We start from the raw sequence: 14,173 nt of genomic DNA, 5'->3' as shown, positions 1-14,173 counted from the left end.
GGTCAGTAATAATTTCGGCGTTTTTCTTAGGACTTCGATTTGGTGCTTTTGATGAAATTAATTAAATTATGGACCAACAAGTGTACAAAGATATTTTAGAAAGCCTAATGGGCCCACCGCTTCGATGGGTTTATCAGTACGACAACAACTCAAAATACACCTTAAGGCTGGTAAAGATACGAATTTTGAACAATAGTATTACAGTTTTAAATTGGCTGGTCCAATCGCCCAATTTAAATTCAATTGAGAACATTTGATATTCGCAAACGTCGTGTTGGGGATGGAAAATTTCCCAATTATTTGAGGCCCTGAAAAATGAATGGTATAAAATTCCTAATAGTTTTATTGACAATTTAATATTACCTATGGCCAAGTAATAAAAAGCAAAGTGCTCACTGTGGTTGCTTTTGTTATTGCACAACTCTGTATATATACATCTTATATATATATATATATATATATATATATATATATAATATATATATATATATATATATATATATATATATATATATATATATATATATATAAATTGTGTATGTTTTTAGTGTAACTAATTATTTGGTTCAAACTAGGTAAACAATGTATATGCATCATACTCTCATAACGTATAAGTTTTTCTACACTCAACAATTCTAAATGGAATAATATTTCGGCAATTAATACATAAATGCTTGTTGTTCTAAAAAATGAAAAAATGTAAGTGAGAGCAAGAGTGGACAAAAGCGGTATTGAAAGTTTTGAATCAAGACACTTATTGAAAACTCTAACGCCCATAACCTAGTTTAGTTAATGAGGAACTTTATTCACGCAAAAAGTAATATTGGTTAAGCAAACTTGGCTTTCATAAATGCAGTCCAATCATTAATATTCGTTCGTATTTTGAAGTAATTGGTTTGAATATCATCCACATTTTGTACAAATAGTATATATTTTTGCCATTTTAACCAAATATTTCGAACATTGTTGCTTTTAAGTACCAAACCAAACCAACCACAAAGCAATTTAAGCCTCTTGAATTGTTAAAAAGGAGCGCGAATATCCAGGTACGGATTTGAACGTTGGGCCAAAAATTTGAAAGGTAAATTGAAATGTGTTGAAGTAAAAAGTCATTACATATACAATATAAATATAACTGCAGCAATACTAACGAAGTTCTTCTTTGGTTTCAACAAAAATCAAACCGATAGACCAAAATATATGATAACAATATGATAACTTCTTAATCTGATAACATATGATAACTTCTTAATCTTATTATTGCTGTTCTTTATATTTATTATAATTGTTATTTATTTCTACTACCGCATTGAACATAAAGGGAATCGGTTATATTCACGATGTCATGTAAGGATCACAAGATCGCTGCTCAAGATTGTAAATACTTCTATTGCAGTTGTTGCAACGATTTCAACTTCCTTCAAAGAGATCAATCTGATTTCCGATATGTAAATCAAATCGTAAATTCCAGTGCTTACATTAAATTATTTTGAGGAAATTATAATGACTATGTGGATGGGGTTCATTACTGGTTATTTCGATGTAAATACCAAAATATGTATCAATAAGTATATATAAGTATATATATATTATATGATCTGTTATAGAATTTCAGACGTACACCTCTGAATATCGTTTTTCAATCAAATATAACAATGCTAACATTCACTACTCAAAAGCGCATATTAGATAAAAAAAAATGTATTTCATATATTATGTTTAGTTTTGTATTATATTACACGCGTAGAAAGTCATCTACAGTTTTCTAACGGAATGGCAAGACATGCAGTAGTTATTGGTATATAAAAACCGGATGAGTCTTTTTGTGTGCAGCTGATTGTACTGAAAGCCATGACAATTAATCCGTCGACATACTCACAAGAACCGTATAGTCTATTTCTGTGAGTCGGAACCTTGTTATGAAACCAGCGAAATTATTATAAGTCCAACAGAATCATTTATAGCGACGAAAAGAAGTTGCTATTCCTCTCGCACTTCATACAATCAATAAGCTGAAGTGCTAGTTTGTCATTGCGATTATGGCACGACGTTCAACCTTAGTAGAGCATTAAGGCAATATAATTGGTCGCAATAGTCTGCACTATCATTTAAACAATATGGATCTATTTGAGGATACAAAATGTCTTCTTCCATGGAAATGAGGTCACTCATAAGATTTTCAGTAATTGTCTGCCTTTGATTTCAATTAGGAGGAGAGCACCAAAATGAAAGTTTCTGACGTATGGCATCATTCATTGTGGCAGTGCTCGATTTGTCAAGAGTCAAACACACTATTCTCCTTCTAATTACAATTCTAATTCCAATTTTTATTTAAATTTAAATTCTAGTATGTATTTATTTAATGTTTAATTTATTGTTTATTAACTGCTATTGATGAAGTTTAGGTTTTCTTAGCTTTAAATAAAAAGTTTTTAAACAAAATATTTTTCAAAACCTTACCTAAGGTATCACTTAATCTGTTAAATATAGATTATACAGATTTTGTGCAGGGTCCTTATAGTATATATTTCGTTCAAGGGAAAAATTCATCACAAGGTTAAATATACGCCTTACGAAAACATTATTTTTGACTTCCAGATTTGATATACAAATCCTTAATGCTCGGAATCTACATAAGACTTTAGTGTTTCTGATTATTTTCATGTGCGGTGAAATCGAATTTTTAATCAATATTTACTTTTGTGTTATAAAAAATCAGTGAGTATTATGACATATCTGATGACACTTTCTATAGAATGCGCCCCTGTCTATGATGACCAAAATCATTTTCTGATTGCACAGAAACCCCTCAATTTGGTTGCTCAATTCAATGCAACATGCAACAAAGCATAACAAACCGAAACTCGAACTCAAATTGAGACAACATTTTCAATATTCGAGGCTAAAATGTTTCGAATGGAGAATCAGAAATTTTGTAGGCTCAAGCAGCGAACAATTGTCAAGATTCTAGACTACTGGAAACACATTTGCATCGATAAGAAAAATAAAAGTTAATAAATAAAAGTACAAGTCCAAGTACCTACAGCGTACGTTCTAAATAGAGATTCATGTTGCAGTGAAACCAGTCGATGAAATGTACAAATTGCTTTTACTCATAAATACTCGGCCTTTTAACTTTGGGTTCGATTTCTTTTTCAATTTGAGGCGCAGCAAGTGTTGATAGCGTTGTCGGGGGGAAAATGTAGTCAAGACATAAAATTTTGAAGTGCTTTGAGGCAATTAACAGTAATTGGAGTCACAAGAATATTTTCTTATTTTTGCCTCTTATGCTGGCACAGATATGGTCATTTCGCTGCAAACAAACAACATCGAAAACCAATTTGTGGGTCAATTACTGGATTATAACTTATTTTGAAGTGTTTACACTACAAACACTTAAAGGTAAAATTAATAAAAAAATGTTTATCGTTCGTAAAACTCTTTTTGAATCGAAATAAAAGGGGTGCCTTTTTGAATAGACTTGAAAATTATGAGCCATTAGCCGTTACTCCATGTTTAATTATTTCCATGTTTCTGGGGGGAGATCACATTACAGGATTTTTATTTTATTAATGGATATTATAGAGAAAATGTTTTTTTCCATTGAATTTTAATGGCGTTGCTTGTGGAAAAAGCTGAAACAGAATTTTTCTAAAATTTATAGTGCACTGGGGATTTACCAAGGTTGCCCAATGGATTGACTCATTACATCAAAGAATTTCATTTTCAATATTATTGCTCAATTTTGAAATATGATTTTAATTATTACTATTTTGTTATCAATATTTTAAATTTTATATGAAAGTAATAACATGTGTTAGGTGAAAAACCTTCTGCATTCCATATTTTATTTCAATGGTGATGGCGAATAATAACTTAGTTGAAAAAAAAGAAATGGAAAATATTTAACGATTCTATTGGAAAATTTAATAAATTTGCTTTCCAAGTTTAATAACTAATGATGAGATATGAACTTACTATAACGACACAAAAATCAACGTTGAGGTATAAATATGGATAATTAGTAGGCCTCATAAGCTACGTAGGTCTTATACCGTCTAATTTATAAATTCGGAATAACAAAGAAGCATATAGAAAGTGATTGAAGACATTAAAACGCCAACTTTGATTCTCATCTACTGCATTGGCTTATATGCCATTATTAAAAGACATACTTTTACCGTGTGTCGATTGTTTGGACTGCTTTAAGAATTATATATTGAAACCGTACATAGAAAAAAATTACAAATAATTTGATTTTCAACAAATTAACAAATTCAAAATCTTTCAAAAGTAACAACATGGGGCAAGTCCCTGTACTAGAGAGAATATATTGTATTATATATTCTAGCTATGAAATAGTAGTGACAGTTATCACTGAAAAAGTAAGAATGCTCCTAATAAAAAGGCTATATGGACAAGGATGAATTATTTTTGATACACCTTAGAAATGTTTTTGTGGCGAACGATGAATTTAGAAAAGTTCTGAACAAATTTTGTAGTAGTTGTTGCTCAGACCTGACAAATATATCGATATCATCTAAAGTTAATTGTAGTTGAACTGATTTATACAGGGTATTTTCTTTCATATTGATCTCTGGTTTTTTGATGATGTTTTTGAATGCAATAATAAACAACATACCTGATAACTTGTCCTATGTCTAAGTCTTGATAGATCACCTTCTAAGCGTTTTCTGTTTTCAACTTTACGAATTATGAACTTATTATTTTTCAACATTGGCTGCTATGTCTGGTTCGAGTTTTTGTGATGACATATCAAAAAATTTATTCTACGCTCACTACAGTCATATCCCGATAATTTTTAGATTCAATCTCGTCTCTGTGTTTTGTTTATAAATATGCCATCAAATGCAGCCCATGCAGTTTATTTAATGTACCTTAATCCATATTTTCCTATACTTCCACAGACTGATTACTGATTACATAGGCACAGCTGATACTTTATTTTACTTTACCGATACTTTTATTTTTTAAATAAGATATGTTGAAGCATATGTGCTCTCAATTGTAAAAAATTTTTTATACAAAAATTGTTTTAAGCATAAGAATATCAAATTTTTTAAAACTTCAATTTAGTTGGCAGCTATAAATTTTGTTTTAATTGACGTTCAATTGGTGAAATAGGATCCTGGGCACTCATTTGAAGCTGAAGACCGTAACTAACACATGCCTTAACCTAAGATAACCGAATGAAAGGCATTCTGTCTTACGAATGAAGGTCAGAATTGCTTTCGCCAAGAGGTTTCTGATGTGAGATGAAAGGCGTGAGCTCTTTCTCAGAGCTTTTTACGACGCAGTAGACAAATCCCATCAAAGAAAGTGACTAGATGGCTGATTTTTTGTCACCTCAGATAGGTTTATCTTATTGAGATAAAAGCGCCTGCTATGTTGTCATAAAAGGTAAATATGGTAGGTAGAAACTTTTACTCTGTTTCATTAATATGTGATGTCCGTGTAACTAAATAGATGAACTGGTTTATTTTAAAGTTATTAGACAAAATATTAGTCTGAATTACATGGAGTTCAACCCCTATTTAATAATAAATCAATTTAAAGTTTGTCGATTTTATTAAAGCTCATTAGATGCTATTGTGATTCGTTTACGATATAATTGTCCAACATTAAACGTGAATAAGGTTTCTGGAGTTCTCTTCAGTACTCACTCATATTCAAGCTGTCGCAAATTTAATAAAAAACTTCAGTGTTTCCAACTGTTTATACGTCCGTTCCATTCGCTGTTCGCTACGATTATATATAAACCCAATAAAAAAATATTTTGCGAAACTCACTTTTAGGTTAAACACGCCGAACATGGTAATAAGATGAATGTCATCCACTTCACGACCAGAGAAGTGCAAAATAGCACAACAACAACTCTCAACAATCTTCGTTCGGTACTAAATCTACTTTGCTGTTGCCATTTTACATTTCTGTAACAAACTTAGTTTCCATGCAGAAATACAAAAAAAAATAATAAAAAGAAAAAAATAATAACATAAAAAACTAAAATATGGCAATATCATCTCGTTTTTATAGAAAAAAGCCAACAAAAGTTAAATTCCTTCAGTCCTCGTTGTTACACTTTTCGCAGCCCCGTTTTGTTCTGATGCCCGAAAAGGAAAGGAAAAAATTGTCTTTGTTTGCTGTTGTTCACTTGGTTAAGGGATAAGTTATGCACTGCAGCGCTCCATTGACATCAAATTGAATCTACGCGAGTTTTTAGATTTTTAGGATTTTGTTGCAATGCGTGCTGCACACTGACTGCTGCATGCTGCATGCTGCATTCAGGGTCTCTCAGTGGATGACTGCAGTTTCTGTGTTCCTCCACGACACTTAAAGGGACATGCATGTGTGCTTTGGTGCTTTTGTGTAGTGTGATGCGGCATGGAAAGGGCCCGGCTGTAAAAAAAGTTTATTGGGCGCATAAACTTCTTAAACGTTTAAGTTTTTCCAGCAATTTTACTTTATGTAATTTTTAAACAATAAAAGGAAATTCAAAGTTTTTTAATGGAAACTTTATATTCTGTAGAGAAATTGATTATTATAATATAAAGTTTGAATGTTTCATTGATAGGAAGGAGCATATAACTTTATCGCCTTTGGCCGCTTTAGTGTTTTAACTTATTTAAGTGGCTGTGATTGCCATTGTTAACAGTGAAAGCTTTCAAATGTCTATTGAAGTTTTTCCGAATTGACACATTTTCCAGTGATATCGAAAAAAGAAAACTCTTTCCATTTAAAGTCTTTAAAAGTAACAGAATGGTGACAGCAAGAAATGCACAAAAATAAAACTATTAAAAAATTTTTAATTATTATTTTCAGTTAGTTTTCCAGCTGTTACCATTACAATGAGAATTTAAAATTTATTAAATTAAATTTTCAAAATGGGTTTTAAAATTTTTTTTATAGTTAAAAAAATGCTAGTTATATGTTACTTGCATCGTCAGTGAGCAACATGTGCATTGCATACCAATGATAATTCTCTGAGTATTTGTCTTGATTAAAGTGGAGTCATTTACTTGAAAATTATGATTACATTAATTGAATTATTGATTTGTGGGTCATTATATTGCAAAGTATCTGCTATGTGGAACAGCTAATGTAAGTTTATCCACTATTTGCGCAAAAGGTGTGCGAATACCCAGCTCGTAATCACGGTAGTAATTACTGGCTTCTGACCTATGAGAGAGCAGATGGTCAGAGTGAGTATCTGTCATAAGGTTTACTGCCACAGCTCCAATCAGACAGAGGAAATTAAACCATTTTTGCTTTTCTTTGTGTATACACTATATAACGGGAAAAATCAGTCTCTCCAAGTAAGCTGATCCTTAATTGTTTCTAAAAACGAACGAATATAAATATTAATTTACTTTAGAGGTTCTATAATTTTTTTTTTGTTTTTTATTAACGATTCTTAAAATAAAGAGAAAAATCGTTTTAATATTGCACCTAGTACAAATAACAATTAAGAGGTACTAATAAGCAATTTGATTTGAATATTTAAGGTACAAACGAAGCTATTTTGCTACTCGTTGTCCATTAAGTCCGCCACTGTTTTCCTTTTTAGCCGTCTAGGTATTGCAACCACCTGGAGAAGACTGGATGCTGTAACGTTGACATGTATTTTCAAACGCTGTTTGTGGGCAATGGTACACCTTTTTGCCACGTCATCGACTGTTGGCATGCCAAGGTCACGGTGGAGATCACTGTTTCTAATGTAATATGAAGCATTTACGATGTATCGTAGTACTTTAGTTTGAAAGCGCTGGATAGTTGCAATGTGTTTCTTGCTGGTACAACCCTAGCATTGGAATATTGGAATATGGTTATAATTTCTCAATGAGAAGACTTTATGTACAGATTTTTCCTTGTTAAGCTTGATTCTCCATTTTTTGCCCATTAAGTAATTTGGTTGACTGTGTGTTGTAGATTAGCCGTCGCGTCTTCTATATTGTTTTCGATTGCTAGAACCGCAGTATCGTCTGCAAATGTTGCTGTAACTAGTTGGTTTGTAGAGGGTAAGTCGTGTGTTTACAGGAGATATAGAATGGGCCCAAGAATGCTCCCCTGCGGGACGCCTGCGTTAATCTTCTTTACTGCTAAATGTGCATCTTCATATTTAACACTTAAGTACCTGTCGTTTAGATATGATGATAGCAGCTCACAGTATTGTATAGGCAATAATGACTTGAGTTTATGAAGTAATCCTTTATGCCAAACCTTATCGAAGTCTTGTGATACATCTAAGAAGGCGGCACAACACACTTTCTTCTCTTGCATCGCCGATTCAATGGCATTCACGACTACATGTATTTGGTCGATGGTTGAGCGATTTTTTCTGAAGCCGAATTGATGATCAGGAATTAAGCGTCTTCTCTCGATTATTGGTAATAAACGCGCTAGTAGTATTTTTCAAAAAGCTTCGATAAGGTTGGCAATAGAGATATTGGCCTATATCAGGATACGTCATTGAGAGACTTCCCCGATTTGGGTATCATAATTACCTCAGCGAATTTCCAAAATATGGGTACGTGTTTCAAACGGAGGCACAAATTAATAAAATCGCATAGGTAGATGATGCAGTTATTGGGTATGTTTCGAAGAACTTCAGCCGTTATCAAATTTGTAATTCTATAGGTACGATATTTTAAAGATCGCTTGGAAAAACAATATTAATAATTAATTTTTAATAACTAAAAATTATTTTCCAATAAATTTCGGTAGTTATCTCCTTGCAGTCCTCTGTTGTTGATAGAGAGTAAATATGAACAAAAATAACCTTTAAGAAAATGATATTCAAACAGTTATGAAAACAATTTAAATGAGAGTTCCGTTTAAGAATTTCGGCATATAGAAATCGAGTTCACGGTTCTTCAAGACTTACATGGCTCTTACACGCCAAATGTAGAACCAACTTAGTACATAGAAATAAATAGGAAGTATTTAATATAATGTCTATCCTAACAGAACGTTGGACTGTAGGACCGCATGGAGCCAGGTTCGGCTTGCTTTGTCTAATATCCTGTAGTACATGTTACATGTTTCTGTAGTACATGTTTCTACCATTGCTTAGAAAGACAACACCGGAGCAGCTATTGTGTTTATATCCAGACCTCTAAAAAATCATTGGCTATGTGAAATGTGATCATGAGGAATGTGGAGTCAAAGCAGCTTTCTTAGATAATTAAGAAGAAATCGATCCTTTTTCAACTTCACCTATCTACTTATAGACAGCCATTTAGTTTGACTAGCAGTAGTAGAATACTAAATTATTCAACAATGTTGGGAAAGATGTTGAAGCAACGGCTGAAAACACTTTCGTGCGTTTTCGTCTGGAATTCTGGGTCCGCAATAAAGAATCAAATGCTTATTGATAAATCAAATATTTTGTCTGTGTTGCTTTACGGATGGATCGTAACTATAAAAGCACTTATAATGCAACTTCATAGATTTTCAATTCGTAATTTGACTGCTTCTTGGTCAAACAAGAGGTCCAGATGGAGCTCTGTTAGAATTCTGAAATTAAAATATTTAACGAATTGATTTAAACACAGAAAATAATTGTGCATAATTTAAAGGCTACAAAAAAGTTCAATACCCGCAGGTTGAAACGGGAATAATTAGACGAGTAGGTAAAAATATACAATAATTAGGGAATATATGTATGTCAAAGGCAATAATAGAGTTCCATGACAATGTTGCGTAGAGGGCTTATATATATTCCAATAAGGGGTAATAGAAAAGATGATAATAAGATAACGCAATCTTCGATTGCACTACTGCATTTCTTTACTATAATTTGGACAAAGATAATATATTCTTTATTCACAATATTTTGAAAGATGAAAAGCATATATTACTTTCGCTCTTCATTATTTGCTCAAAGAAAAGCTGTAAAAATCCTATAATAAAACTTAATTATAATTAAAATATTTGATTATAAATGGCTCTAAACGGATATCATTTTTTTTGAAATATAACATATAAATTTTAAAAGTAATAAAAGTTTTAATTAATCGATAAAAAAATTTCTTTTATTATGGTATATTGATATTTAAAAAAAAATTGAATGAGATAATTTTTTAACTTCAAAAGGTAATAAATTAATTTGCAAATTTTTCTGTTTTTGTTTTTCTGTTGTTTATATACGAAATAAAAAATTGTGGGCATAAATATAAGCAAAATATTTTGAAATACTGAATACATACATTTAAGTAATTACTATGTATCTATATAACGAATCAAGTACATCAAGTACATTATATATGTACTTCGATAGTTTATTCATCAAATTGATCAATTTATTTAATCAAAATAATGTGTTCAATTCTTGTCTTTAGTATAATTTTTGCTTACTATAGGTTTCAGTTTTCAGTAAATAGTTCATAAAAGATGAAGTACCTTATAAATCAAAAAAAGCCAACTTACTTAATAAAATTAAATATACAACCATTGTCGTGACATTAAGTGAGAAAGCGTCAAAAGATTCCTTCTGCATATAATACGATATGATTATTATAAATACTAGATTAACTAGTATTTCTAGCAATTGTTCTGTTTTTTGTAATTTTTCACACCAGCACAAATAATCAACTCTCATAGCAAATTGTTTGGATATCTGGTTTCGGCAAAATTGCACAGCGGATCGTGTCTAAACAACCACTTAATATCTGATCTACATTTAAAATAAAATTCTATACCGTCTCGCTACCACTAAAAGTTTTAACCATTCACAACATCTTCAAAGAAGTCCTAAAGTCTGTTCAATTCTTTTATCGTCGTGGATATCCGTTCAGTAGCTACGTCACAAACAATATGCGTGCTATAATTATTGCTAATATTCTGCCTTTGAAAGAAAATGGCAAAAAGAAAAAAGTTTATTCATATAAAAAATTAATAAAGTTTAATTTCAAATACTTCATCATTTATTAAAAAAAGGATCATATCAGGAATATGGTTTTAATACAACTTCCTGCTAACTTAGGGCACAGCTCTCATAGCTCTCCGGCGTAGCTCTCATGCCGGAGTTTGAACGGCCATATTGTATTTTTCTCATTCTTAAATTTAAAATTTGCAATGGAAACAACAACAATTGTACTCATGCCGTGCCCGAGACACTCTGCATAACATGGCCCTTACATATCAAGCGATGAACTACATTTTGGCAGGAATGACATTTTCTAATAGGCTTTTTTTATTACAAAATATTTTTGCGTGCCGCTCTGTGCCAATGCTTTAAGAGCAGCTCCACATATTCACACTTAATTGTCCGCATCATACCCCAATATTGTAGAAAAAAGTATAGAACGAGCAGAAAATTGGAACAAAGTCACGCAATTCATCGGAAATGTTCTAAGGGAAAAGAAGAAAGATCTGGACGCAATCTAATCTTAAACGAAGAGTAAGAATGAGAGCCGGAACACACACTCTGAGTTTGGAAAAAATAGACTGTAGGGCAAGATTAATTATCTGCAACAGTAGCGTAGCCTGGACGCAGGGCACACCGATGGAAGTCTTAAATGACTAATAGGGACCCTACCTCGAAGTAATACTAACGTGGTCCCGGGGTAGAACAAGGTCTCTAGGAATGAGGGGGAGTGGTTTAGCCCGTGCGAGTCGGGCACTCACCTTCCGGGAAGGTGGTCAGTGCGCAGGCATTCCACTCCTTCTTGCCGCAAAAAAAAAAAAAAAAAAAAATCATACCCCAATGATGCTACAATCAGCCCATCACACCAAGAACGAATGGTCAGACAGAATGACGAACAAAAAGCTAGACAAACAGCAAAATGTACAGAGAGACAAAAACGTCTTAACATACTGGAAGAGAATATAAATGGGGTACTGTCTGATGTCTTTAATATAGCCTTATAAGCAGCACTGTAATATAACTTTTTCACATTATTTGTATGAAAGTATACCAGGTTCTTGTAAGGAGTCTTTATTGTGAAGTTTTCATTGTTCAATCACATTATGGAAATACATATTTTATTTTAGTTGCTTTAATTGGAAAAAATTGTTATATTGAGTCAGGAGGAGTTTATATTTTGATGAGTTTCTTTTGAAACTTTTTGTTGCTCTTATTAATAAACGGTCTCATGCACCAGATATATACGGTATTTGCGTTACTTTGTATTATAAAAGTCACAAGACCGCTGTCTGGATAAAAAAAAAGTTATACAATATGTTAAAAGGCAGTTGGAAAAGCAAAATTCTTACAGAATTTTCATACTATACTAATAACAGAACATTCTCCAGAAAGTAGTTCTAGCAAAGTTCGAACAGCTTTATAAATCTGATGGTAAAATATATGAGAATAGCCAAAATGGATAGATGTTATTAACACATCATTACTTAATTAAATTAATTAATTATCATTAATTTGGAAATTATGCGGTTTATGGTATATTTATGATTTATGGTATTGATTTGATTTGAATTTGTGGTGTTTGGTCCATATGTTATTTTTCTAGAAGTAATTATTGTCACGAAAATGATTGAATTGCAATACATTAAGTTGAGTTTCCATTTTTCAGATACCCAGTTTACCTGTTGGTATTTAATAAGCGCAAGTAAACCAAACGACATTTATTACCTGAATATTAATTAAGAAAATTAATAAACTCATACTGAACTGTGCGGTATATTTTTAATTCAAAGATTTCTAATATATTTGCGTTCACAAATCGTTACGTTTATTATTTATTTATACGTCGCTTGCTTGTGCTCATGAATGATGAAAAGCATTAAATTGTACTTTGCAGTGAAATTTTAAAGCCCGAAACCATACATAATTTGTCAAAAATTGCACTGTTCGATGCGCTAATTAAAAAGAAAAATAATTGCGTACATACAAAGTAAACCTTAGCATGAAAACCGTCAAAATAATAGCACACAAAATTCTAAACCGCAACATCTACTTAACGCGAATAAAAGCGGAGAAAAATCATTGCGGCTGCCACACTAGATTCACATCAATCTACTTCATCAAATCTAATTAATAAGATAATCAACTTGCAACTTTTAAGTGCTTTCTTAACACAGCAAACGAGTGAACAGTTAAACAATTCACAGCGATTCGCTGTAATTCGTAGAAGCACGCAAACAGCTCAGAAATCACACCAATGCGTGCCATGCATGCATCCGTGTGTACTTAGGACCTTACGCGTCCTTCAATTGATTCCTTAGAAAATGGCAAAGTCCTCACATACCCATTCCAGCTCAAGCAATCTGCTTACATATTAAGACATTACCTCTCTCTCATCCTAGCGCAGACATGCACAACAACAATTAATCTCATCAAATAAACAATAAAGAAATCAACAGCAATAGGAACAGCAACAGCAACAGCAACAGCAACAGCAACAACAACAACAACAACGACAGCGATAACAACAAGCGCAATATGAGTAAGTAAGACATGCAAAGGAAGTATGAGCAGCAACTATAATTACTCATTTCCCACTTGACGCATTAAAAAGCATATACGAACACCGAAAAGTATGCTACGAAAACGCAAAACAAGTGGCAATCAATGCGAATTACGCTAATTTCATAAGGAGAATTCGCAACGCAACAGAGAAAAACAGGATTGGCGTGAATTGTAAATGTGTTAACAAATACGGAATCATGAACGGCGGAATTAAGTTGAGAAAGGACTGAGGAAAAGTGTTTGGAAAAAGTGCGAAAGCTAAAAAAAACTGCTGAAATAAATCAAGAATCATCAACAAAACCAAAACTTATGACAAAAAAGTATGAAAGCACAAATTTACGACTAATTTCTTGGCTTAACAAAAAGTGCGGCAGAGCCTTGCAAAACAAAGGCAAATTAATAGCAAAAACACCAACAACTCGGGAATCGGGAGTCGGGAGTAGGAGTAAAAAAATTGGCAACACTTTGAGCTCAACAATTCAATTAGTTATGAACTTAGCACGAAGCAAAGTCATTAAGTGAAAAAAGTAAATAAAAAGATGAAAAATCATGCAAAAATTTGTTCATAATAGCGACGAACATACACAAGAAATAAAAACAAAGTACAGGAAAGTGGAAAGAAAGTCGCAACAATTCTTCCGTATCAACATCATAGTCACTCCATGTAAACTCCGAAATGCTTTAGTATGGAGCAGAGTAATGCAGAAATCGACAACGTTGGCT

The sequence above is a fragment of the Teleopsis dalmanni genome, chromosome X (genome assembly GCF_002237135.1).
Source record: "Teleopsis dalmanni isolate 2A chromosome X, ASM223713v2, whole genome shotgun sequence".
NCBI lineage: Eukaryota > Metazoa > Arthropoda > Insecta > Diptera > Diopsidae > Teleopsis > Teleopsis dalmanni.
This window is presented reverse-complemented; position numbering follows the sequence as displayed.